The following is a 25,722-nucleotide window of genomic DNA, read 5'->3' as shown; positions in this document are numbered from 1 at the left end:
CTTTATTGTGCCATTCTCTATTTGTAATGTTTATTTCACTGCTTCACGTCTCCTCTGAGCATTTTGTCACGGATATTAATTATGAAACTGACGTCTATCATATAAATCATGTTTCTCTTCAGTGCAGTCTCTACCGCTTTTTCTATGAGAGGGATCTGGCATCCTTTGCCCTGACGTCCTCAACGTGGGAATGTTGTTCGACTGCAGATGGACCATTTTCACTTTAAATGTAACACAAGATTAAATTTCAGGATTTCTATGTGACTCATCATATCCAAGTTACTCTCCGGGAGATACTTGAACATCAATACTGCCCCACCTTCTGTGAAGTCACATGTATTCCTAAACACGTGCACCATTAACCGAAGAAAAATCTTTACATATATCCCGATTAACAATGATGAGGGAGCAAAGGCACACACACCAGTGAGGCATGTTCATCCACCTGCGATAATAGAAGCGGAATGGGTAGTGCAGATGACCATTTTTCCGGAGTCTAAAGCATCACACCTACCAGACTCAGTTAATCCCATTGATGTTCACAAAAGGCTGAAAGCACTAGATATAAAAGGAAAGATACAGAGATAAGCTCCCAGCGGTCATCTGAAAACCAATGCTTCCCATAAAACAGGGTTCCTTGATAAGCAGTAACTATGCAGATACAAGAGGACATCGTCCAGGTAATTTAAACAAAAAACCTCCACCTATGTGGCGCTCAAAGAAAATCATTACGCACCAATTCTGATTAGCGGATGCCCGATCAGTCTACACTGAGTCATGAGCAATGTAACAGAATGAGGAGATGGCAGTCTTAATAAGTGCAACATACTGAGCAAAATACGTGATCAAAGATGACGAGTTTTAGTTTCGTTCAGGCTGTTGACTTCGTTGATTCACGAAGAGGCAGCATGAAACTGCAGCAAGCACCCAGTAAGGTTAATTACACGTATACTACTGAAGCAGATTAGAGCATAGGAACGATGATGGCTTACTTCAATTTCTCAACGCCTTTGAATGACCACAGCTGGAGAATTGAGTGCAGTTTTGGTCTCCTAATCTGATTTTCACACTGTGACAGAGGTTTACCGGACAAATCCCTGGAATTACATCCTTGTCTAACGAGAATAAAATGAGGAAACTGTTGCTGTAACCGCCGAGGGGAATAGAAGATTAACTAATTGAAACTTGCATGATTGTTACAGTGCGTGATAGAGTTGATATATTTAGGATGATTCTTATGGCTGGTGAAATGAGAACTAAAGAGTACCGCCTCTGTAAAACAAAAGGTCACTTCGGATCGATATAAAGAGGAGTTTTTCAATGAAGGATTGGTGAACCTTTGGAATGTCCAACAAGGATGGCTTTGAAACACCAATAATTGGGCGTGGTCAATAAATAATCTATAAATCTCTGAATTGCTGATATCAAGGGAAATGGGGGATAGTACAGGAAAATCACAATGCGAATGAAGATCATCCATGATCTCGTTAAAACGTAGAGAACACTGAACAGACCAACGGTCTAGTCCTGCTGCTACGTTCATATGTTCTTATATTCCATTCGGATACTGACTGTTAAATGTTTTTCCAGACAACACTATCCGCAAAAAAGACTCAGGTAAGCAAAGTGATTGAATTGCTGACGCTTGCTTTTCAGAATAACTTCATTGCAGTGTTAATGTAAGCCTACGTGTGACAATAAAAGGATTATTATTATTATTATTAAGAGTCAAACACATTTCTGTGGATCTGGAGCCACATGTCGGCGAGAACAGGTATTGGTGACAGATTTTCTTTCCTAAAGAACAGTAGTGAAGCAGATGAGTTCTTACGACAATCGTTTGATGGTGCTAATTGAGACTTCGAATTACAGATCTTCGTTGAATTCAAATTGCACCATCTGCTATGGCGGGATTAGAGCCCAAAGCATGACCCCGAATCGTTGGATTAATCGTTCAGAGATAATACCACTATGCCATTGCCTACCCAGTGTTACCTATGCCAGCTGTGGCTCAGGTAACCGTATTCTCATTTGGGAATGAAATATATTCGAGTTCAAATTCCACCCAGAGCATAATTAGAAAACAATCCTAGCTGCCAGTGTAGTGATGATAGTGAGGAGGCAGTATTGAACTGCTGAAATGTGCAGGCGTTAGGGTAAGGGATAAAATCGAGGCTACCTCTGTCTGATTCTATTGAATTTAATATGATGATGATATTATTGGAAGAAGAACCTGGCATTCACACCTGTGCTTGGGCAATATTTATCTCTCACACAACATATCAAAAGCTGATGCTCGTCGTTATTATATTAGAGTTGTTATGGGCTTAATGAACAACAATTTGCTACCGCACTTTTGGCATTGCAGCCACTACTATATGTGCTGACAAACATTTGAGACACACATTGCACATGAATACCTTTATTTCGATGACGTACGTTGTTTATTTTGATGATGCTAGAAGCGGTCAGGTAAGATTTACTGAGAAACCAACAATAGGAATCCGTGGACCAAAAACGGAATCAAACAATCAAATTGCTAATACCCATAGGCCCATCATTTTTCAAATCTGTTCTTTGACTAACCAATTTTCGGTGGATTATCAAATATTGCATATTCAGAGATCCCATTAGCTGGAAAACTTGTTTTCGTCACTTTGATAATAAACAGCTGAATGCTGCCCTGCAGTTGACTTTGATTATCGTTGTTTACAGCGACAATATTGAAATCATGTTGACGAGAGAAATTAGCTGCATACCTCAGAAACCAGTGATTAATCAATCTCAACAGCAAAATAAAAGTGACGACCAAGTTTTCACGCTTCAATAAGCACTTGTACATGCTGCCTTGAGATAACAGATTGAGTTGCGGCATGTAAAATAAGCTACAAATGCACATATATAAATGAAAGTCATCCAAGGTATCAAATTTGAAAAGTGGCTGGTCAGTGCACAAGTAGGCACCTTACAGTGCATCGCTGAGAAGAATAGTTTCCATTATTGCTTGATCGCTCCGCCGCTTTTGCATGATTTCACTAGGTGCATAAACTAACAGACGTTGGGAGCAAACATCTGAGTCAATGGAAAATGGTTACCACGTTTTCCAGCTCACCATGCTTAATTTAATATGGAGAGTTTTAGATGCATATATGAAGGGAGAAATAAACAATAATTGCATTACCAAACAATTCGGTCCATTTAAAGCAAAGCCACAGAAGTTAGAAATAGTTGGTGAGCTGGGTGGAAAAATATCTTGAGTTGTACGGTAGGAAAGCACTGTCATGGGTGGACACATTGAATCATGTTTTCATGACAGGGAGTAATTATTGCACACAAAGCGAAGAAACTGAGCAACGCTTTGCCACAGCTGCCACGGGGAAAGCTTCGGTACTGATGCCATAGACCCTAAACAGAGCAAGCACACTGGAACATGTACTTTGCCATATATGTTGGAGGGACGCTACAATTTCAGTTAAGTGGGGCGATATTATTCGGTCCAATAACAAGAAGAATGGCGAACATAACGAGGGCGACTAATGAATATACAAATTAGCAGAATGAATAGGGAACACGTTCCTTCGGGCCAGCTCAATTATTCAAGACGGCGGTGCCTGAATCAACTCCACATTCCCACCTACCCCCGATAAACGTTCGTCCCCGTTGCTTGTGATCTTGAAACTATTACCAGGTATCTCCCGGCCGAGCGCCGTGGGAAAGCTAATTGCACATGTTGCGTTTGGAACTGCAAATCTCGGCTAAATACGTCTCCTTAAAAACCGCAGACTGGTTTCAGAGATCGAAGACGCATAATTCAAATTATATTTTCGTGTCTGCAGTGGTAATTGCAATGTCTATAAAATAGTGGCCACAGCAGATTTCATTCATACATTTCAACCAAGCATTCCACTATTAGAGCAGAGTAATGTAACTTCGTTGCTAGATAAAGGTGGTGCCAGGCTAGGCTATTTAATGTGCTCTCCACTGTTACTGTAAGTATGCCAGGTTAGGATATTTATGATTCTGCAACAAATTAGAAATGTTACATCTGCTGTGGGGTGAAGTAGAGTTATGTTATTGCCCGGACACCATTTGTCATATTGTGCTTGCTATGGCCATGTATCTTCAGCTCATCTAAAGTGGGTCTCCACCTGCACAGCAGAACTGGTGGAAGCTGTGTAACATTATGCTGCTGATATCCAACCAGAAGGTAAACTGTGAGCAAGGGTACAGAAAAATGAGTTGTTTTTCTGGGACTAGTGCTTTGGAGGGAGTAATTTTGTTGTCCAGGCAGTTACGAACGACATAGAACTACGTAATAGGCTTGGCTTGAGGAATTATGGGCAAGATAACGTTACATTAGAATGCAGAACCTCAGAGGTCATAATCACTGATCCACGAAATAAATGGTCCCAACTAAATGAGGTAGGAAGTAAGGTCTGGCTCAACAATTAGCATGAACCAATTGCATGTAAATTCATGGGACCTGGAACCATTACTGGGGAAAGCGGGACCTGTACTGGTGGAATAGTCTTCAATTAAACCGTGCAACAATTACTAATCAAGCGGGACAAATACACTGCTATAAATGCAATTTATTATGGTTACAACATTTGTTGAAAAAACAATGTAGGAGAGAGTTCTCAAGAGAATAGTGGAGGGTTTATAGAAAGATTTTCAAGATGTTTCTCAAGTGGGAAGAGCTTTCGCTGATGGGATATACGTGAGAAAATGCGAATTTGTCCACTTTTGAAGACTGGGTAACCAGTTTCGTGTTTACATTTGGAGATTGCAAGAGCATCTAAAGATGAAGTGTAACACCTCAGCATGTCGGTACTGCAAATAGTAAGAAAGGCAATTTGAATATTATTATTTATTTCAAATGGAAATAAATATAAGGGATAAAGAGTTTTCCGGCACTTGCACAGAATGTTGCAGAGCCGACTCCTGGTGTCTTTTGTACAGTTTCGATCTCCTTCATTAATTCATGATAATTGAATCTATTTTATAATCGGGGAAGACAGGGAAGTTAAAAAAAACATGCGATTTGTATTCTCTGGCTAGGCTTGCATATATTACGCAACCCTGAGTCCCCTTGAACAGCTAGGGCCCGTGGGCCTGGAGTTACATGCAAGCATGCACGTTTTCTTCACCGAAAAGACTCACAGGGCGTTTCGTTCCACAACAATTATTTCATTATCATCATTTGACTTTAATTTCAGGTATTTTTCTGTGCGCCGTCTGCCGTTTGGGGACTCAAACCTGGATCTCAGACTCATTATCCTGGGTCTCTAATCACTGCCAGCTTAAATTAAAAACAACTATTTGAAAGAGAGGTGCGCGTGTTATCCCGTAATATAAACGCTTTTGGGGAACTGTGAAAATAAAGGGAAACGATAGTCGAACTCTTCTCAAATCGACGGTATTGCAAGGATAGATAGGAATGCAAAAGGGTAATGGAATCAACAGAAGGCCAAATTCCAGAAGCATGAAGATACATATCAAGGTGAGGTTTAGTTAAAAAAAAAACAAGACTGCCAAGAAGAGCGTTTGTCTGAGGCAAGTGGTGCAATGTGCAATGAAACTGGATGGCTTTACTTCGGATGACAATTTTATCACTTTTCAACCATGCTTCAGTAAAGGGCAGGATTAATAAGTATTCATCCGAGTATGACATGTCCACCAGAAAGCATCACTGCGATAAAGCCAGTTTGATCTCATATTCGTATTTGGTATATTGATTGTGAGATACATATTGCCCGAGACACAAAGAGTAAAAGGCATTCCCAACTCAATTTATTTCAGATAGCCAATTGACTTTTCACTTACTCCAAGGTAGCCGAGCGGCAGGGTGGTTTAAGGTATCACCCAAGTGACTGCAGTTCTGATTGTGGAAAGGTACCTCGGTGCTGAACTGAACTAGAGCAATAGACGCGGTTCTGATCCATTTGCGCTAGCAGGCTGAATCCGCAACCTTCGAGCACAGTGTGTGATAGAGACAGGCAAGATAGAATGCCAAAAAAAAGGTCAGGCCAATTTCTCAGTAATATAAAGAGGATGAGCAACCAGGGAGTGGTTGTTCAAGGCAGCGGAGCTGGTGGGCTGATGTGGATTAAGATTCAATGCGAGGAGTCTTTCAGATAAAACAAATGGACTTAAAGCTTGGATTAGTACTTGGAATTATGCTGTTGTTCCTATTACAAAAACTTGGTTGAAAGAAGGAAATGTTTAGCAACTAAACATTCCAGTATTTAGATGCTTCAGGCAGGATATAACGGGATGCAAAAGGAGTGAGGGAGTTCCATTGTTGGTTAAGGAGGATATTACAGCAGTGCTGTGGAAGGACACCTTGGAGGGTACAGGCAGCGAGGCAATATGGGTAGATATCAGGAAATAAAAGGGTTATATCACAATGTTGGGAGTTTACTAGAGACCTCCTAATAGTCAGCGGGAGATAGAGGGGCAGATATGCAGACAAATCTTGGAAAGATGCATAAGCAATATGGTTGCTGTGCTGGGTGATTTTAACTTTCCCTAAATTGACTGGCACGCATTTGCTGCTGGGGGCATGGATGGAGAAGAATTTGTAAGGAGCGTTCAGGAGGGTTTCGCAAAACAAGATGTAAATAGCCCAATTCGGGAAGGGGCCATATTAGACCTGGTGCTGGGGAATGAGCCCGGCTAGTTGATCGAAGTTTCAGTAGGAGGTCATTTACGGAACAGTGAACATAATTCTGTAAGTTTAAGCTGCTTATGGAAAAGGACAAGAGTGGTCCTCAGGTGAAGGTGTGGGGGAAGACTAATTATAATAGCATTAGGCAGGATCTGCAGAGTGTTGACTGGGCGAGGCTGTTTGAGGGAAAATAAACATCCGGCATGTGGGAAGCTTTCGAATATTAGTTGATTAGAAGTCAAGACCGGCATATACTTGTGAGGACGAAAGATGAATGGGGCAAGTATCGGGAATCGTGGATAACGATTATGAACCTTGTCAAATTGAAAAAGAAGCATTCATAAAATCATAGAATTTATAGTGCCGAAGGAGGCTATTCTGCCGAGCGAGACCGCACTGGACCTTAGAAACAGCACCCCACCGAAGCCCACACCTTCACGCTATTCCCATAACCCAGTAAGTCCACCCAATCGTTTTGGACGCTAAGGGCAGTGTAGCATGTACCTAATTTGCACATCATTGAACTGTGGGAGGAACCCGAAGCACACGGAGGAAACCCAAGCAGAGAAGGGGAACATGTACAGACTCCACACAGAGAGTGGCACAAGCCGCGAATCGACCTGGTCCCTGGAGCTGTGCAGCAACTGTGCTAACCACCACCCATTCGTGAACTCTAAAATGCTTAGGACAGATGAAGCCCTTGAAGAATATAAAGCAAGTAGGAAGGAACTAAAGGTAGGAGTTAGGAACGCTAAAAGGGACCAAGAAATGTCGTTTGCAAACATGATTAAGGGAAATCCTTAGGCGTTTTATACATATGTAAAGAGCAAGAGGTTAGCCAGAGAAAGGGGTGGTCCATTCAAGGATATTAGAGGGAATCTACGTATGGAACGAGAGTAAATGGGAGAGATACTTCATAAATATTTGGACTCAGTATTCACCAAAGTGAATGATTTGGTGGATGAGGAGTATAGGGTATAGTTTCGATATACTGATTCATGTTTACATTAATAAAGAGGAGGTGTTGGGCATCTTAAACAGAGTAAACTAGATAAATCCCCTGGGCCTGATGGGATCTATCCCGAAATATTGAGGGAGGCAAGGGAGGAAATTACTGGGGCATTAACAGTAACCTCTGTATCGTTATTGGCTACAGGTGGACTTCCAGACGACTGGAGAGTAGAAAATGTAGTTCCATTGCTTGAGATTGGGAGCAGGGATAATCAAGGAAATGCTCGGCCGGTGAGCCTTATGTCAGTGGTGGGAAAATTATTGGAAACACTTCTTAGAGATAGGAGCTACTCACATTTGGAAACAAATTGACTTATTGGTGATCAACAGTATGGTTTTGTGAAGGGGAGATCGTGCCTCACTGATTTGATCGAGTTTTTCAAGGAAGTGACAAAGATGATAGATGAGGGAAAGGCAGTGGATGTTGTATAACTAGACATCTGTAAAGCCTTCGACAAGGTAGCTCATGGTAGACTCGTACAAAATGTGAAGTCACATGGGATGAGGGAAGAGCTAGGAGGTTGGATACAGAACTGACTTGAGTACAGAAGGCAGACCGTAGCAGTGGAAGGGTGTTTTCTGAATTGAAGGATGTGACGCAGCACTCCACAGGTATCAGTTCCAGGGCCGTTGTTGTTCGTGGTGTATATCAATGATTTCGAACAAAATGTAGTTGCTCTGATTAGAAAGTTCGCAGCTGACGCAAAATTGGTAGAGTTGTGGATAGTGAAGAGGATTTTCAATGTATACAGCTGGATAGAAACTGGATGGAGTATTGGTGGGGGGAGAAATGGCAGATGACGTTTAATACGGACAAGTATGAGGTGATGCACTTTGGAAGGCTGATTTCATGTCGAAATTACACAATAAATGGCTCTGGACGCGCATGTTCAGCGATCAGTGACAGTGGCAACGCATGTAGATAATGTGGTCAAGAAGGCATACGGCATGCTGGCCTTCATCGGTCGGGACATTGAATCTAAAAATTGGCAACCCGCTTTGCAGCTGTAAAGGACCTTAGTTAGGCCTCATGAGTCGCCACACTATCATAGGATGTGAATGATTTGGAAAGGGTACAGACACGGCTGACTAGGATGTGGCGTATGGAGTGAAGAAGCTATGAGGAGAGCTTAGATAAACTCGGTCTGTTCTCACTAGGACGACGCAGGTTGAGTGGCGAAGTGATAGAGGTCTACAAGATTATGATTGGCATGGAAAGAGTGGATAGTCAAATACTCTTTCCGAGAGTAGGAGAGTCAAGTACTAGGGGACACAGGTTTAAATTGTGTGGGGGAAATTGTAGAACAGATATGCGAGGCACAGAGGGTTTTAAAAAAAGAATTGCGGTGCCTTGGGAGACGTTGGGAGCAGCTTGGATAGCGGCATTTAAAGGGCACCTAGACAAATGCATGAATAGGGTGGGAATGGAAGGATACCGTACCTGAAAGTGCATACGGTTTTAGCATAGGTGGGTAGCATGGCCGGCGCTGGCTTGGAGGGCCGAAGGGCCTGTTCCTGTGCAGTATTGTGCTTTGTCCTTTGTTCCTAGTTTTTGTTCTACACCGAGCGAGTAATTTGGAGGCGTGCAAATCAACACATCTATAAATTAAGCACATTAGGGAAATAAGTAGAGATTGTACCACGTCTAATTTTAAGTGGGAAAAGCATTGAACTTGTTCCTGTTCAAGAAGATACTGCCAAAGATAATATTGAAAATAATTATTTTATAGACATGTCCGACCATCTGAAACGTGATGGTGAGTTACCTGATAATGCAAGATAATACTACGTTGAAATGTATTCAATATAATCACATAATTTTCGGAATTTAGATGTAAAATCAAAACTCGTTGCATTGACTTCCATTAGATTAAATCATTTGACACCTACACATAGTTATTTTAAATCATTAATCCGAATTCCACATTGTATTTTAGTAGTAAGGTAATCTACTTTCGCACAGAAGCACATAATTATTATGGCACAGAAGGAGGTCATTCGGCCCTTTCTCTCTGCGCCGGGTTTCAGAACGAGTATTGTGAATTGCGGCCATTCTCGTGTTACATCCCGGCACCCGTATACAGTGATCTGTTCAAACAATTATCTTATACGATCTCGATGGCTTAATTGAATGTGTCTCAACAACATTTCCAGATAGTGTATTCCAGATCTGAGCCACTCGCTGTTTGTTTGTTTCTTTGTCTCCCATGCATTACCTCTGCTGGTTTGGAATACATTTTGTATGTATACGATCTAGATCACAACACTTTTTACGAGCTGAAACAGTTTCTCCTTGTCTACACGTTCCAGCCCCTTCATGATACCGAACACCTCAATCACGTAGCCTTGTTATATAGAAGGAAAGTGTCCTAAACTCTCCAATCTATTCTCTTACTGGAAGTTTCTCAATACTGGATCGATTAGCGCAAACCTCACCTGTACTTTGTGCAATTCATTAACATGCTTCCAATGGTGTAACGTCCAGAACTTCTCAACATACTCCAGCTAAGTGCTATCTCGTCCCTTTAAAAAAGTTTAAATAACCTCCTTGCTCTTGTATTTCGTGCCATTATTTTTTTATTTAAAAAAAAAATTAGATTACCCAATTATTTTTTTCCAATTACGGGGCAATTTAACGTGGGCCAATTCACCTACCCCGCACATATTTGGGCTGTTTGGGCGAAACACGCGTAAACACGGGGAGAATGTGCAAACTCCACATGGACTGTTACCCAGAGCCGGAATCTAACCTGGGACGTTGGCGCCGTGAGGCAGCAGCCCTAAGGACTGCGCCACGGTGCTGCCCTATTCCGTGCCTTTATTAATAGCGACTTTATGCGTTCTAAAATGCTGTTTCCACCTGTCCAGCGATCTCCATTCATACATGCACATTCACATCCATGTCCCACTGCTCCTGTCGACCCTGAAGAATTGTTCACCTAATATAATCATTTTCCAGTTCTTCCTGTCTCACACTTCTCCGTATTAAAATGCATCTGGCACCTAAGTGCCCAGTCCATTAAATTGTTATTGAGCTTTGGAAGTTCAACAGTGCCCTGCTCACAGTTTACAGTGTTATAAAAATCGTCTTTTTTGGAAATATTGAAATTACCCCGAGCAAAATCAGATCTATACTCTTAATATATTTCTTGGAAAGCAAGGATCCCCACACCGAGCCGTTACAGTAAGGCACGATTATGAAATTAGGGTAAGAATTCAGGTGATTTTCCCGTTATATTTTCCTGAAACCATCCCAGAGACACTCACCTCGGTCGGGAACTTTAGTGAAGAAGCCCCCTTGACACAATCTGGTGCGCATCAGACCGCTAATCCGAGACCCCAGGTGGCTATCGGATCTCCCTAATGGGCCGATGTTCGGAGGGTGGACTGACACCAGGGACTAGCTGCCGTCAAGATGGCTTTCGGGATTCTGGAACGGACAGTCTCTTCGATTGTAGAGATGCAGACGCAGAGCCAGGAACCATACGAGGGGTTTTCGGCGAGTGTCCAGTGCTTGCACGTGATGTTGGAGCAGTCCAACAACGTGCAGTAGAAGGATGTGGTGCCGACAATGCGTGCCACCCAGGCCGATACTGATACGGATGGCGCTGGCGGTGGACAACTTGGGAGGGGGGGCGAGGGGTTTGGCTATGTATCAGCATGTTCAAGGCCTGCGGCAGTCTGTGCAGCCGCTGGCCGAGGCCCAAAATAGGGTTGCCGCCTCACAGGCAGCGATGTGCTGGAGCTACCTGGAAATTGCAGCGGTCTTGTCTGGAAACATCGGCTGCATTGTCGAAGCGTTTTCCGACACAAAGGGAGGGGCCCCAGAACCAGATGGAGTTGGCACAGCCACTGGCTTATGTGGCACAGGCCCAAAAGGTGATTGGAGAATCAATGGGTGATGTGGCGCAGTCCCAGATTCAGATGGCCCACTCCCTGTGCACCATGGCCGTGAACATGCAGCCACTGGCCGAGAACTGAGCGGGCATCCAGGATTGGCAGTGCCAGGTGGTGGGGAGACTCAGCGGATAGCTGTGTTCGCTCTCCCGACCAATGAATTAGCCAGGGGGGTCAACGGGAACACCGCGGAAGCAGGAGGTTATAGGGCCCGTGCTGGTATCTCCTGCACAGGAAGCGTCGCAACACCACAGCACCTCGGATTCGCCCTCCAGTCCCTGGCACATCTGGCATGCACCGGGCAGAAGAGGGAGACATACGCCACCTGGTACACCCGAGAGGTAGTCGGGCCCATCCAGGCCCGGTCGCCCAAAAATGGCCGCCAACGGGCACCAGGTCCCAGGTCACAGGGCGGAATTTTGGACGGCCTCCTCCATCCCTGATGTTCTGCCTGGTAATCCACCAAGATATCGCGTTGGAGCCCTTAATGCCAGAAAGTTAGACACCAGTTAGGTTGGCACCGTTGCAGGTTAGTGATAGGGGCTAGGGCACAATAAGTACATGTGTTGTCGAATTAAACACGTGTTCACTCTGTAACAACATGCCTCCGTGCTGTGTCACATTGGTGTGAGGGTAGAGCTGGTCTATGATGGCCACAGGTGGGGTGCTGGAGAAAATGGGCGGACGTTGTGAGTGGTCTAGGCTCCCCACTCTCTAACCCCACTCTCCCTAAAGTTCCCACCACCATCACCCTAGGAATTCGCTGCCACCATGTGATGAAATGGCCAGCTCGCATGCAGTGGTCAGCGAAGTGGACCGTGGAAAGTACTACTTTGGATAGGAATCAGGAATTGTCAAACTATGCAGGGCACCAGAGCTCCTGGCAGAGTGTCAAAGAACAAAGAACGAAGCACAAAGAAAAGTACAGCACAGGAACAGGCCCTTCGGCCATCCAAACCCGTGCCGACCATGCTGCCGGACTAAGCTACAATCTTCTACACTTCCTGGGTCTGGATCCCTGTATTCCCATCCTATTCATATACTTGTCAAGATGCCCCTTAAATGCCACGATCGTCCATGTTTCCACCACCTCCTCCGGTAGTGAGTTCCAGGCACCCACTACCGTCTGTGTAAAAAACTTGCCTCCTACATCTTCTATAAACCTTGCCCCTCTCACCTTAAACCTATGCCCCCCTATTAATTGACCCCTCTACCCTGGGGAAAAACCTCTGACTATCCACTCTGTCTATGCCCCTCATAATTTTGTAGACCTCTATCAGGTCGCCCCTCAACCTCCGTCGTTCCAGTGAGAACAAACCAAGTTTATTCAACCGCTCCTCATAGCTAATGCCCTCCATACCAGGCAACATTCTGGTAAATCTCTTCTGCACCCTCTAGAAAGCCTCCACATCCTTCTGGTAGCGTGGCGACCAGAATTGAACACTATACTCCAAGTGTGGCCTAACTAAGGTTCGATACAGCTGCAACATGACTTGCCAATTCTTATACTCAATGCCCCGGCCAATGAAGGCAAGCATGCCGTATGCCTTCTTGACTAGCTTCTCCACCTGTGTTGTCCCTTTCTGTGACCTGTGCACCTGTACACCTAGAACTCTCTGACTTTCAATACTCTTGCGGGGTCTACCATTCACTGTATATTCCCTACTTGCATTAGACCTTCCAAAATGCATTAATTCACATTTGTCCTGATTAAACTGCATCTGCCATCTCTCCGCCGACGTCTCCAAACAATCTAAATCAAAGACCTTACTGAAGTCTACACTGCCCTACCTGCATCAATCATCTTTGTGACCTCCTCGAAAGACTCTATCAAGTTAGTGAGAAACGACCTCCCCTTCACAAAACCATGCTGCCTCTCACTAATACGTCCATTTGCTTCCAAATGGGATTAGATCCTGTCTCGAAGAATTCTCTCCAGTAATTTCCCTACCACTGAAGTAAGGCTCACCGGCCTGTAGTTCCCTGGCGTATCCTTGCTACCCTTCTTAAACAGAGGAACAACATTGGCTATTCTCCAGAACTCCGGGACATCACCTGAAGACAGTGAGGATCCAAAGATTTCTGTCAAGGCCTCAGCAATTTCCTCTCCTACCTCCTTCAGTATTCTGGGGTAGATCCCATCAGGCCCTGGGGACATATCGACCTTAATATTTTTTAAGACGCCCAACACCTCGTCGTTTTCGATCTCAATGTGACCCAGGGTATCTACACAGCCTTCTCCAGACTCAACATCTACCAATTCCTTCTCTTTGGTGAATACTGATGCAAAGTATTAATTTAGTACCTCGCCCATTTCCTCTGGCTCCACACATCGATTCCCTAGCCTATCCTTCAGTGGGCCAACCCTTTCCCTGGCTACCCTTTTGCTTTTTATGTACGTGTAAAAAGCGTTGGGATTTTCCTTAACCCTATTTGTGAATATCTTTTCGTGACCCCTTCTAGCCCTTCTGACTCCTTGCTTAAGTTCCTTCCTACTTTCCTTATATTCCACACAGGCTTCGTCTGTTCACAGCCTTTTAGCGCTGACAAATGCCTCCTTTTTCTTTTTGACGAGGCCTACAATATCTCTCGTTATCCAAGGTTCCCGAAAATTGCCGTATTTATCGTTCTTCCTCGCAGGAACATTCTGGTCCTGAATTCCTTTCAACTGACACTTGAAAGCCTCCCACATGCCAGATGTTGATTTGTCCTCAAACATCCACCCCCAATCTAGGTTCTTCAGTTCCGGCCTAATATTGTTATAGTTAACCTTCCCCCAATTTAGCACATTCACCCTAGGACCACTCTTATCCTTGTCCACCAGCACTTTAAAACTTTCTGAATTGTGGTCATTGTGCCCCAAATCCTCTCCTACTGAAACTTCTACCACCTGGCCGGGCTCATTCCCCAATACTAGGTTCAGTACCGCCCCTTCCCTAGTTGGACTGTCTACATATTGTTTTCAGAAGACCTCCTGGATGCTCCTTACAAACTCTGCCTCGTCTAAGCCCCTGGCACTAAGTGATCCCCGTCAATATTGAGGAAGTTGAAGTCTCCCATCACAACAACCCTGAAGCTTTTACTCTTTTCCAAAATCTGTGTACCTATCTGATCCCCTGTCTCCCGCTGGCTGTTGGGAGGCCTGTAGTAAACCCCAACATTGTGACTGCACCCTTCTTATTCCTGATCTATACCCATATAGCCTCACTGCCCTCTGAGGTATCCTCCAGTAGTACAGCTGTGATATCCTCCCTAACCAGTAGCGCTACTCCGTCACGCCTTTTACATCCCCCTCTATCCCGCCTGAAACATCCAAATCCTGGAACGTTTAGCTGCCAATCCTGCCCTTCCCTCAACCAGGTCTCTGTAATGGCAACAGCATCATAGTTCCAAGTACTAATCCAAACTGGATGTTAATTTGCCTTACCCGTAATACTTATTGCATTAAAACATATGCACTTCAGGCCACCAGACCCGCTGTGTTCATCAACATCTCCCTGTCTGCTCTGCCTCAGAGCCACACTGTCCATATTCCCTAGTTCTCCCTCAATGCTTTCACCTTCTGGCCTATTGCTCCCGTGCCCACCCCCCTGCCATACTTGTTTAAACCCTCCCGTGTGACACTAGCAAACCTCGCGGCCAGGATATTTATGACTCTCCAGTTTAGATGCAACCCGTCCTTCTTATATAGATCACACCTGCCCCGGAAGAGCTCCCAGTGGTCCAGATAACGGAAACACTCCCTCCTACACCGGCTGTTTACCCACGTGTTTAGCTGCTCTATCTTCCTATTTCTAGCCTCACTGGCACGTGGCACGTGGTGTAATCCCGAGGTTACAACCCTAGAGGTCCTGTCTTTTAACTTTCTGCCTAGCTCGCTGAACTGCTGCTGCAGGACCTCATGCCCCTTCCTGCCTATGTCGTTCGTACCAGTATGTACAACGACTTCTGCCTGTTTGCCCTCCTCCATCAGGATGCCCTCTCCCCGTTCGGAGACATCCTGGGCCCTGGCACCAGGGAGGCAACATACCATCCTGGAGTCTCTTTCGCGTCCACAGAAGCGCCTATCTGTGCCCCTGACTATAGAGTCCCCTATTACTAATTCTCTTCTGCGCTTTGACCCTCCCTTCTGAACATCAGAGCCTGCCGTGGTGCCACTGCTCTGGCTGCTGCTGTTTTCCCCTGATAGGCTATCCCCCCCCCCCGACAGTATCCAAAGGGGTATACATGTTCGAGAGGGGGACAACCACAGGGGATTCCTGCCCTGACTGCCTGCCGTTTCTGGTGGTCACCTATTTCTCTGCCTGCACCATGGGTGTGACCACATTTATATAACTGCTATCTATGACGCTTTCGACCACCGGCATGCTCCTAAGTGCATCCAATTGCTGTTCCAACCGAACCATGCCGTCTGTGAGGAGCTCCAGTTGGGTGCACTTTCTGCAGATGAAGCCATCCGGGACACTGGAAGCCTCCCGGACCTGCCTCATCTCACAGTCACAGCACTGCACCCCTCTAACTGACATTGCGTCAATTAATTAGTCAATTAAAGTTAAAAGTTTTTTAAAAGTTAAGTTATTGTTAACTATCTGTTTCCTAGCACTAGATTTTTACTATAAATGTGAAAGCTAAATATAGTACTCTCCGATCCCTGGCTTAGATACCCCTCTAAATTATAATTAATTAATTATGTTTAATTAGTTACCAATGCTTAATTTTTTAAATTTAGTGTAGATTCCCACCCAGCCACTCAGGTCACAGCTTTTCTGTGATGGCACTTCAGCCCCCCCCCCCCCCACACACACACACAAACAATTTGAAAAGGTAATAAAAGTAAAAATGTGTAAAAATCACTTACTTCCCTTCTGATGGTCTCAGGTGTTCTCAGGTTCTCTCCCTACTAATTAAAAGTTACAGGCCAGAAGAAAGAGAGAGAACAAAACAGTAGGGAAAAGCACCTTCTCCCACTCTGCACCGAATTACCTCAGTGTACCAAATTACTATGTTTCAAATTCTCACTCTGTCTGTGTCTCACTCACTCAGGCTGTGTCTCCTTGACCAGCGCAACACTTTCTGTCTGTCTTTTATGCAGACTTTAGGATGACTCACACTACTTAAACTTCAAAGATAAGAATAAAATGTGTACCTTTGTGCCCCTAAACGGGCCTCAGGTGACTGCCAGATAACTGCCTCTCAGTAATTAGGGTGGGGGCAGCTTTAGCCAATCAGACACTAATCTACACTGCACTTTTAACTGAAAAACAACAGAATTAGATTTATCACTTATCTTTCCTGGTTACCCCACTGCACCAAATTACCAAGCTTCAAATTCTCACTCTGCCTGTGTCTCACTCATTCAGGCTGTGTCTCCTTGACCCTGTGTCATCATCCTCCATCCCATGGACCAACCTGCTGTTACTGGCAACCCATGACTCCAACCACATAGTGCGGCAGGAATGTATCATGGGTTTCAGACGAGTGTGTGGCTGGGAAGGGCGGCAGTGTTGGTGATTTTGAATCAATATCCATGCCGCTGGCCGTCGCACCCCCGCCCTCCACTGAGTGAACCTGGAGGCAATTAGAGAGTCCCATGTTGACTGAAACGCACACATCGTGTGGCTACCGTGCCTGCCTGCACCCCATCTCTTGCCCACGCACCCTCTTCCCTGCATCCTTCTCATCAGGCGAGGCCTGCTGTTCATCTTCCCCCTCCACCACGTCGCCGCTCTGCTGTGCGATGTTGTGGAGAACGCACAAGGATGCGGGCGACCTTCTCAACGTAATTCGTAATTCTGGAGGGCCCCTCCAGAGCAGTCCAGGACCCCAACCGCATCCTCAGCTGGCCGAGGCGCCGCTTGGATCTCCATGGCACTCTTTAGCTTGAGATAGATATCGTAGTTCTGACAGTAGTGGATAGCACTTGTTACAGAGGCCAACCCAGCTGGGGGAGGGGGGCTTCTCCAACATATCAGGAGTCGTTGAGTGCGCCAGGATCATAGACTCATAGAATTTACAGTGCAGAAGGAGGCCATTAACCCATCGAGTCTGCACCAGCATTTAGCCTCTCACATCGAAATTATCCCCGTAATCCAATAATCTCACCTAGCCTTTCTGGACGTAAAGGGCAATTTTGCATGGCCAATCCACCTAACCTGCACATCTTTGGACTCTGGGAGGAAACCGGAGCACTCGGTGGAATCACACGCAGTCTTAAGGAAAAAGTTCAAAGTCCACACAGACAGCCACCCAAGCCGGGAATCGAACCAGAGAGCCTGGAGCATTGAAGCAACCGTGCTAATCACTGTGCAACCTTGCCAACCAGGATTAACCCACATACAACATGCCCACGTATCAAGGACATGTGGATGATTCACTGTTGATGGTCACATATCAACTGCACGTGCATCAAGTGGAACCCATTTCGGTTTTTGTAAAGCGGCCTGTCATATGCAGCTGCTCGTGGAATCCCTTCGATCGCACCCTGGAGCCGGCACATGTCAGCGATGGCAGTGAACCGCTGCCATTGCATCCTGGTGGAATTGGTTTCCATTGAAATTGATATATTGAGCCAACTGGGCATACATAGCATATTTGATGGCACAGATGGACCTCTGCATCGAGGTACGTGAGATCCCGAACAGGTCCCGCTAGGCACCTGGAAGGATCCCAATGTATAGAAGTTTGGTGTTAATGTCACCTTGACGGCCACCGGGAGAGGGTGTTCTTGCCATACCCCGGTTGTGCCATGTGTGTCATGATCTGGCAGCTATGTCGCACTGTCTCCCTCCTCAACTGGTGTCTTCCACTGCATGCCCAGTCCTGTATGTCCTCGAATTACGAGGCCTCAGACAGCTGCACCGTTCCATCTTCTCCCCCAGGGCTACTGGGACTAGGGGGAAGGCCACCATTGCTGCTAGAATTCCAATATCCATTGTCTACAGGGGGTGAAAAGCCTACATGTTAGCATGTTGCAAACCCCCAGGCCCAACCAGCTCCACCGGGTTGCATGGTGGCCCCGGTCAGAACTGCGAGCTCTGCCCCCTCATGTCCCTCTATCACCATCACTTCTCCAGTGACCTCGTTGTTTCCCGGTACCGTGTGGTCCTTGGCGCCTTGGCGCCAGTTCCTAATGCTAGCGGTGTCATTGAGTTGCGCTGCCGCTAACAGGGATACATTCTGCGGCTTTGGACCCGCACCCCAATAGGGTTTAAAGTCGGCTTTGCCCTTGAATGTGTCGGCGGCTCGGAGAGGTAGTATGTCAAACAATGGGTTGCGGTAATTGCGAGGCCAGAGCACCCATAAGGCTGGTGTCACTCTGCAGAACCACGGGCCCAGGTGGTTGGCCAGTGGGGTGCGGAGCAAGATGTGCCTTGCAGGCCGTGAGAATATCAATCCAACACTGGACACTGCCACAGTCCCATTGGGGAGTCTCCCCGGCCACATGGCCCGTTCACTGGTCAACCCCCTCCCCTCAATGTCTGACCAGGCACAGTCCACGGTCTTGCCTTTCTGTGTCCTACCTGCGCTTTCTCCATCATCAGCCACGACGTGGTGTTATGATTTGGAAAAGAACAATTGAATGGCACCCGTGGGAACACGGCCAATAGGAAGCGGAGAATCGCAGAGGCCCGGAGAATACGGGATCGACTAGTTAATGGTATGCAAACGGCTAGTAATGTACCTGCGTTACGGACCACATTAATGCTACTGCCGAGATGACAGTAGCGTCAAATTGGCGTATGCTGCGACTTCGTAGTCGGACCCGATTCTCCACCGAATCGTGTTTCCCGATTTTGGCCTCAGCCAACAGAGAACCCGGCCCATTGCCTTTGCAGATACACAGAGCCTAAACTGCAAGTAACACGGATGCAGTAGAAACATATCTGTTCCCCTGCTACATAGATGTGTCAGAGTAGTTATTGTGAATTAAATAACGTCTTTAACTTTCAAAGTTTCTCTATATCTACTGCCGAATACCGCACAGAAATGACAAGGAATAGAATAGAATGTATTTAATTTTCGCACAGAGGGAGACGTTTATAGTCGAGACGTGACAGAAATATCTGCACATATTTATCAGATGGTCGATTCTATGAATTCATTTTTCCCGATGCTTTTCCAATGGGACAATACTTAGCCAACAAAATGACTCCAGGAGATCCTCCTATCTCTTGCAAGAGTCTCAATGTAACTATTGCTAATAGACTGCTTCAGCTCACTTCGAACAAACACTTGCTTTCTCATGCCTTAATCTTCTATAATGGTGCGAATGACCGAAGTAACAGTAGCCATGACACAACGGTTTTCACAACAAAACTTCAATTTGCCAAACCAAAACCAGTTTCTCCTAAAATGAACGAATTGTGACTCCAGTTAAATATTTATTCCAGTCTTGGGAATATATATCATGTGGTATACATTGACGGGTATGTAATTTGAACTTCGCAAACTTCGATGTAATTTGGTCTGGTAATAATGTAATATTTGTTTGACCAACGTGAACAGTACACGAAGCAACAGCATGTGCTGTCTGCCATCAATGATTGTGGAATTATTTCACCGCTCATAAAGGAGGAGGGAAAACACTTTTTCGGTTTAAGACCGAGTAAAACGTGTGGTTATCAGGTCAGTTTGAATTTACTCCTACGACACCACTCCACCTCCTGTCCGTGATTTTTTTTCCCTGACGTAACTGGTGATATTTACTTTGCATGTAATTGGAGCATTATATCTTTGTTTGCGTTCACCTTTCAGACGAAAGAATAGAACAAGCCAAATCAGGTAAAGTTGATAGGTCCTTTGGGTACAACGCTGTGCTGCTGACAGAAACATGTTTTAATGGTATGAGAGCGAAATGCTAGGCCTCACGTGTCTACCATAAAACTTTCTCGACAAATAGTCAGCAAACAGCCAGCCGTTATCTCCTTTGGGATATTTAAAGAATGACATGGACAGATGTCCCCCGAGTATGACAGATTTAGAGATGTCGGCGTTGGACTGGGGTGGGACCATTACGAAGGTTTACCAGATTAAAGTCTAACATGTTTGTTTCAAATGACTAGTTTTAGGAGCGCAGCTTCTTTTCAGGTGAAAGAACATAATGAAGGAGCTGCGCTGCGAAAGCTAGTGATTCGAAAAAACCCTGATGGACTTGAACCGAGCATGACAGAGTTCGGTGTAATTCAATGAGCGTGTTCCGTCTCACACACTGTATAACAACAGTGAAGTAATGTGCATATAATTTCGAAGTGTTGTGTACGTTGTAATTCAGGAAGCAACAAATAATTTTAGCAACTCCGTACAAGCAACAATGAAACTATTATAAGGTAATTGGTTTTCAGAGCCATGGTGTTGGAATAAGAACGCGGCTTTCCTCCGAGGAAGGCATCCGTTTTTGTCTTCAAAATAGTGTATGGGATATTTTACTTGAATTTAAGACTGTACATAATGCTTAAGTCTAATATTTAATGCTATATGCAGCATCGCTGACACTGCAAACTCATCTGAACACTCCGCTGGGACATGAGAGCATATTTTATGCTCAGGTTCCTGCTGTGAAACCAGTGAGCTGCATTCACACAGATAGGGTGTAATCACAGACGATCCAAGGGACGTCGAACATGTCCTAGCAATGGCTGAGGTAATGTTCAACATACGATCTTAATATTTATCAGCATCCATTTCGTTTGGAACATTTGATTGACGTAAGTACATGTAGTGAAGTGAAAATCTGTTTACAAATTTGTCGTAAATGTTTGGATCTCCTGCTGAGTGATGCATTGTTTTGCTGGACGCCTGGGCCAATCGAAGTTATTTATCTCTGTATGCCGCACTATTTAAAAATTCACCTACTGCTAACCTATCCCCTACACTTCCAAAAACAAGAGATTGTCCCTTTGACTTTCTGTAATCTTCTCTCATTATTTAATATTTGGTGCCCAGACATAATTTGGTTCAATGCGCACTGCATTCGTTGCTGGTCCAATACATCTGATGCATTGTATTAACAGATACATTAAGATTCGAATGTATATAGTCCTCTTATTATTTCATGAATTACTGGAAAGCTTGCTGTGAAATGAATAATTATAAAGAAAGATTGCTTGATTTCAGAACTAGAGAAGTTGGAAGCCATTCGAAAGGATGTTGGTAAGATGCCCCTAAATTATTTAAGAACCGTTTTGAACTGTGGGTGAAAGGTTTTCTTAACTTTATTCAACCGTTTTGTAAAATGTTCTGCAATTTCATGGTTGAATTGAGAATACTGAATTCTGTTTTGCTGGATGTTTTTACTTTCAGTCCCCAGTGATATGCTAAAGTCAATTAGTAATTGCAGCTGATGTAATTTATATGTAAATAATGACAAATGTAAAATAATATATGCAGTTTTTATAAACAGGTTGTATCAAGTAGACATCGTAACAAACTTCCACATTTGAGCACTTTATACATTCTGCTGCCCCATTGTTTTTCCCAATCGTTGTAACGCAACTTCTGTGAAGTTTTCTTCAGATATATGAAAATAGTAGGCATAGATATTGCGAATATATTCGCAGATCACAACATAAAGTAACATAATGTTACCCAGTTTTGGCAGTCGGTTACTATGGTGTGCCTCATGGGTCTGTGAGGGGACCATAATTTTTCATAATATAATCTAATGATCTGAAACAAGGAACTGAAGGCACTTTTGCTAACTTTGCAGATGATCTAAATATCTGGAGAGGGACAGGTAGTATTGAGGAAGCGGGGGGGGGGGGGCGGGGGGGGGGGGCTGCTGCTGAAAGACTTGGGCAGGCTAGGAGACTGGGTAACGAAGTGGCAGGTGGAATACAATGTGGAAACGTGTGAGGTTATGCACTTTGGATGGAGGAATGGGGGCATACATATTTACGAAATGGGAAATGCTTAGGAAATCAGAAGCACAAAGGGCCTTGGGAGTCCTTGTTCAATATTCTATTCAGGTTAAAATGCAGCTTCGATCGGCAGTTAGGAAGTGAAATGAAATGTCAGCAATCTTGTCGAAAATGCTACAATACAAGATACGGGAATGTACGTCTGACGATGTATAATGATCTGCTCATGCCCCATTTGGAGTAGTGTGAGCGGGTTTGGGCCACGTATCTAAGGACGGATGTACTGGCTTTGGACAAGTTCCAGAGAACGTTCAAAAGAATGATCCCTAGAACGAAGAGTTTGTCGGATGAGGAACGCTTGCCGAGTCTGGGTCTGCACTCGTGGGGCTTAGGAGGATGAGGGGAAATCTTATAGAAACTTACAGGATACTGCGAGGCCTGGATAGAGTGGACGTGGAGGGGATATTTACAGCTGTCGGAAAAACTGGAACAAGGGGGAACAATCTCAGACTAAAGCGATGATCCTTTAAAATAGAGATGAGGAGGAGCTTCTTCAGCCAGAGGGTGCTGAATCTGTACAACTCTTTGACGCAGAAGGCTGTGGAGACCAAATCACCGAGCGACTTTAAGGCAGGTAGATACTGATGAATAAATGGATCAGGGGTTATGGGAAAGAGACGGGAGAATGCAGCTGAGAACAATATCAGCCATGATTGAATGGCGGAGCAGACTCGAGTGGCCAAGTTGCCTCTTTCTGCTCATGTCTTATGTCTTATGGTCTTGTGGTTAAGCGAAGATGCAGGATTTCAAATTCGACAGAATCTAGACATTGTCACATAATGCTCGCCATAAAGTGTCCCCTGTGTGCGGTGTAGAACAAGTGTTCACAGTATCAAGATATGGAGTAAGCGATTAAGAACTGAGATGAGGAGGATCGTCTTCACTCCAGGTGTGGTGAAACTGTGGAATTATTTGCAATAGAAGGCTGTGGTGGCAAAGAGACATTGGCTGGGATTCTCCAAAATCCCGGAGAAGTGTTGACGCCAGAGGCAAAGCTGGCGCGAGCGATGCCGGCGTCAACCGGCCTGCAGGCCCAGTCATTCTCCTCTTCCTCAGTGGCTTGAACGGCGCCCGAGCGCTGTGAGCTGCCCTGGCGCTGAAAGCCGGCTCACCACGGCCGGCATGGGACCACGCAACATGGCAGAGCCCTGCAGAGGCCCGGCGTGGACGAGCAAAGCAAACCCCCCCCCCCCGAATTAGCGCGCCCGTTGATCGGTTGTTCCCGATCGCGGGCCTGGCCACCAGGGAGGCCTCCCAGGAGATGGCTAACCCCACCACGACGGCCCCCGCAGCCAGAATGCCGAGGTCCCGCCAGGTAGGACCATAAGCAAACGATGCCAGCGGGAGTCGGCGGGTGCTCGGTTCGTCGAGCACGCAGAATTGCTGCGCGGGCCACTTTCAATGGCCCCAGACCGGCGCCGCGCCGGCGTGATTGGTGTTGATTCTCCGGTCGAGCTGCGTGGCGGGATTGTTGCGTCCGCCCCCCCCCCCCCCCCCACCGCCCCTCCCCCTTCCCGCGATTCACCAACGCGGAGTGGGCTCGGAGAATCCCGGCAGGTTGTTTCTTCTTGTGGGTGTTTCAGAGGGAATGGTGTCAGCTTGAGGGTTCGCTAATTTAAAGCAGATATGAGGAGGGATGGATGTTCTCATTTGTCAGTGAATCTGTGAAATTCTTTAGCACACTGGGCCAAACAGATTGAGTCGTTAAGTATGTTCAATGTTTTGATAGACAAATTATTAGTCACTAATCGAAACAAGAGTTATGGTGAGAATGCACAAAGTGGGTATGAGGATTCATCCATCCAATCAGTAATTATCTCACTGAATGGTGCAGGAGATGGATGCTTGAAATGATATCGCTGTTCCTTCGTCTAGTACATTCCTGCTCACAATATCGGTTACATTCTTTACGTTCTCGGGCACAACTATTTCCTGCGCTGTAAAGAGAAAGGAAAATCGTTTTTTAAAACATTATTCGTTGCATTTCTTCTCATGCTTTTCTGAATTTCCATTACATTCGTGCAGAAGCGTTACTGCGTTTGAAGGATGAAGGTACATGATTCCCTAACGTTTGACCTATTGCAATGTGAAATGTCGAATGGTGATGAATGCACGAGTAGAATGTTTAATTGTCCTAAGTGTAGAAACGGAAAGAAAGGAATATACATATGTCTTGCCTATTCTGATATATGTTTGAGATAAAGAAAGTGGTAACTACAAATCAGTAAAAATCAAAAATGCATTGCCGGTTCCATTTTATTCTGCTTTAGCTCTAATTTCATCATCTGGCTGCAATACCTACCTGTCGATGTTTTCAACATTCTCTCACGAGCTGCAAATAAACGTATACATTACACCCAGTATCCCAATATCAATTTATAGAAGTTGATAATTAACTTTGAATGTTGTGGCGAGACAGTGCATGATCTGTTAGTGATAAGCTGTGGGAATCATCCCCTTCACTAATTCTACAATTCCGGCTTTATTGCTTGCATTTGACTGCATCTGGCAATCAAGCAGGATAACTCTACAGCACTGTCGTTCGGCGTCGACATGTCGCAACAACCTTCATTCTTTCTCTGCAATCTTTCATCAAATTGAAAAGAGTATCCAATCCAACGTCAGTACTCCATCATTTAGCTAAGTGACGCTGCCCTCATCTGGTTCCGATCGCATGTTCATCAACGGGAAAAGGGAGAACATTTTGTGTCCAGAATTTCTGTGTCTGCACCATTACTCTAGGTGTTGCTACATAATGTCCATACTTGTATTTCCCATCGAAAGGATGCGCTTAACCAAGGTCATTAACCATACAGTTTCAGGTGCCAGAGATATGCTTTTACCATACCGCTCTACGTTGCACAGTCTTGTTCAATCACTCCACCAGCCCAAAATCTGTTCGATGTCTGGATGACATCTCATGCAACAACTATTCCAAAGGCAAGTTATCAGGCTATGTCGGAAAAGCAGTTTGCAACACATTGGCTTATTTTCTCTTATTGCAAACTGCCTGAGATCAAACCAGATCTTATCAACGTTTATATCATGTTTTAACCTGTGGGAAGGAGGGCGTAGATATTCACACCATCAGAAAGCTCGGTTCGTTTCACATTTATTCATAAATTCTCCCTGAGTTCCAGGCTACTGACAGAATGGTTATTTTTTAAGTATCTTTATTTGATGATTGGACACACTGTGGATGCACTTCATAAAATACGGCCTCTGTAA

The sequence above is a fragment of the Scyliorhinus torazame genome, chromosome 14 (assembly GCF_047496885.1).
Source record: "Scyliorhinus torazame isolate Kashiwa2021f chromosome 14, sScyTor2.1, whole genome shotgun sequence".
NCBI classification, from domain to species: domain Eukaryota; kingdom Metazoa; phylum Chordata; class Chondrichthyes; order Carcharhiniformes; family Scyliorhinidae; genus Scyliorhinus; species Scyliorhinus torazame.
The sequence above is the reverse complement of the archived record's forward strand: the minus strand, read 5'-3'. Positions refer to the sequence as shown.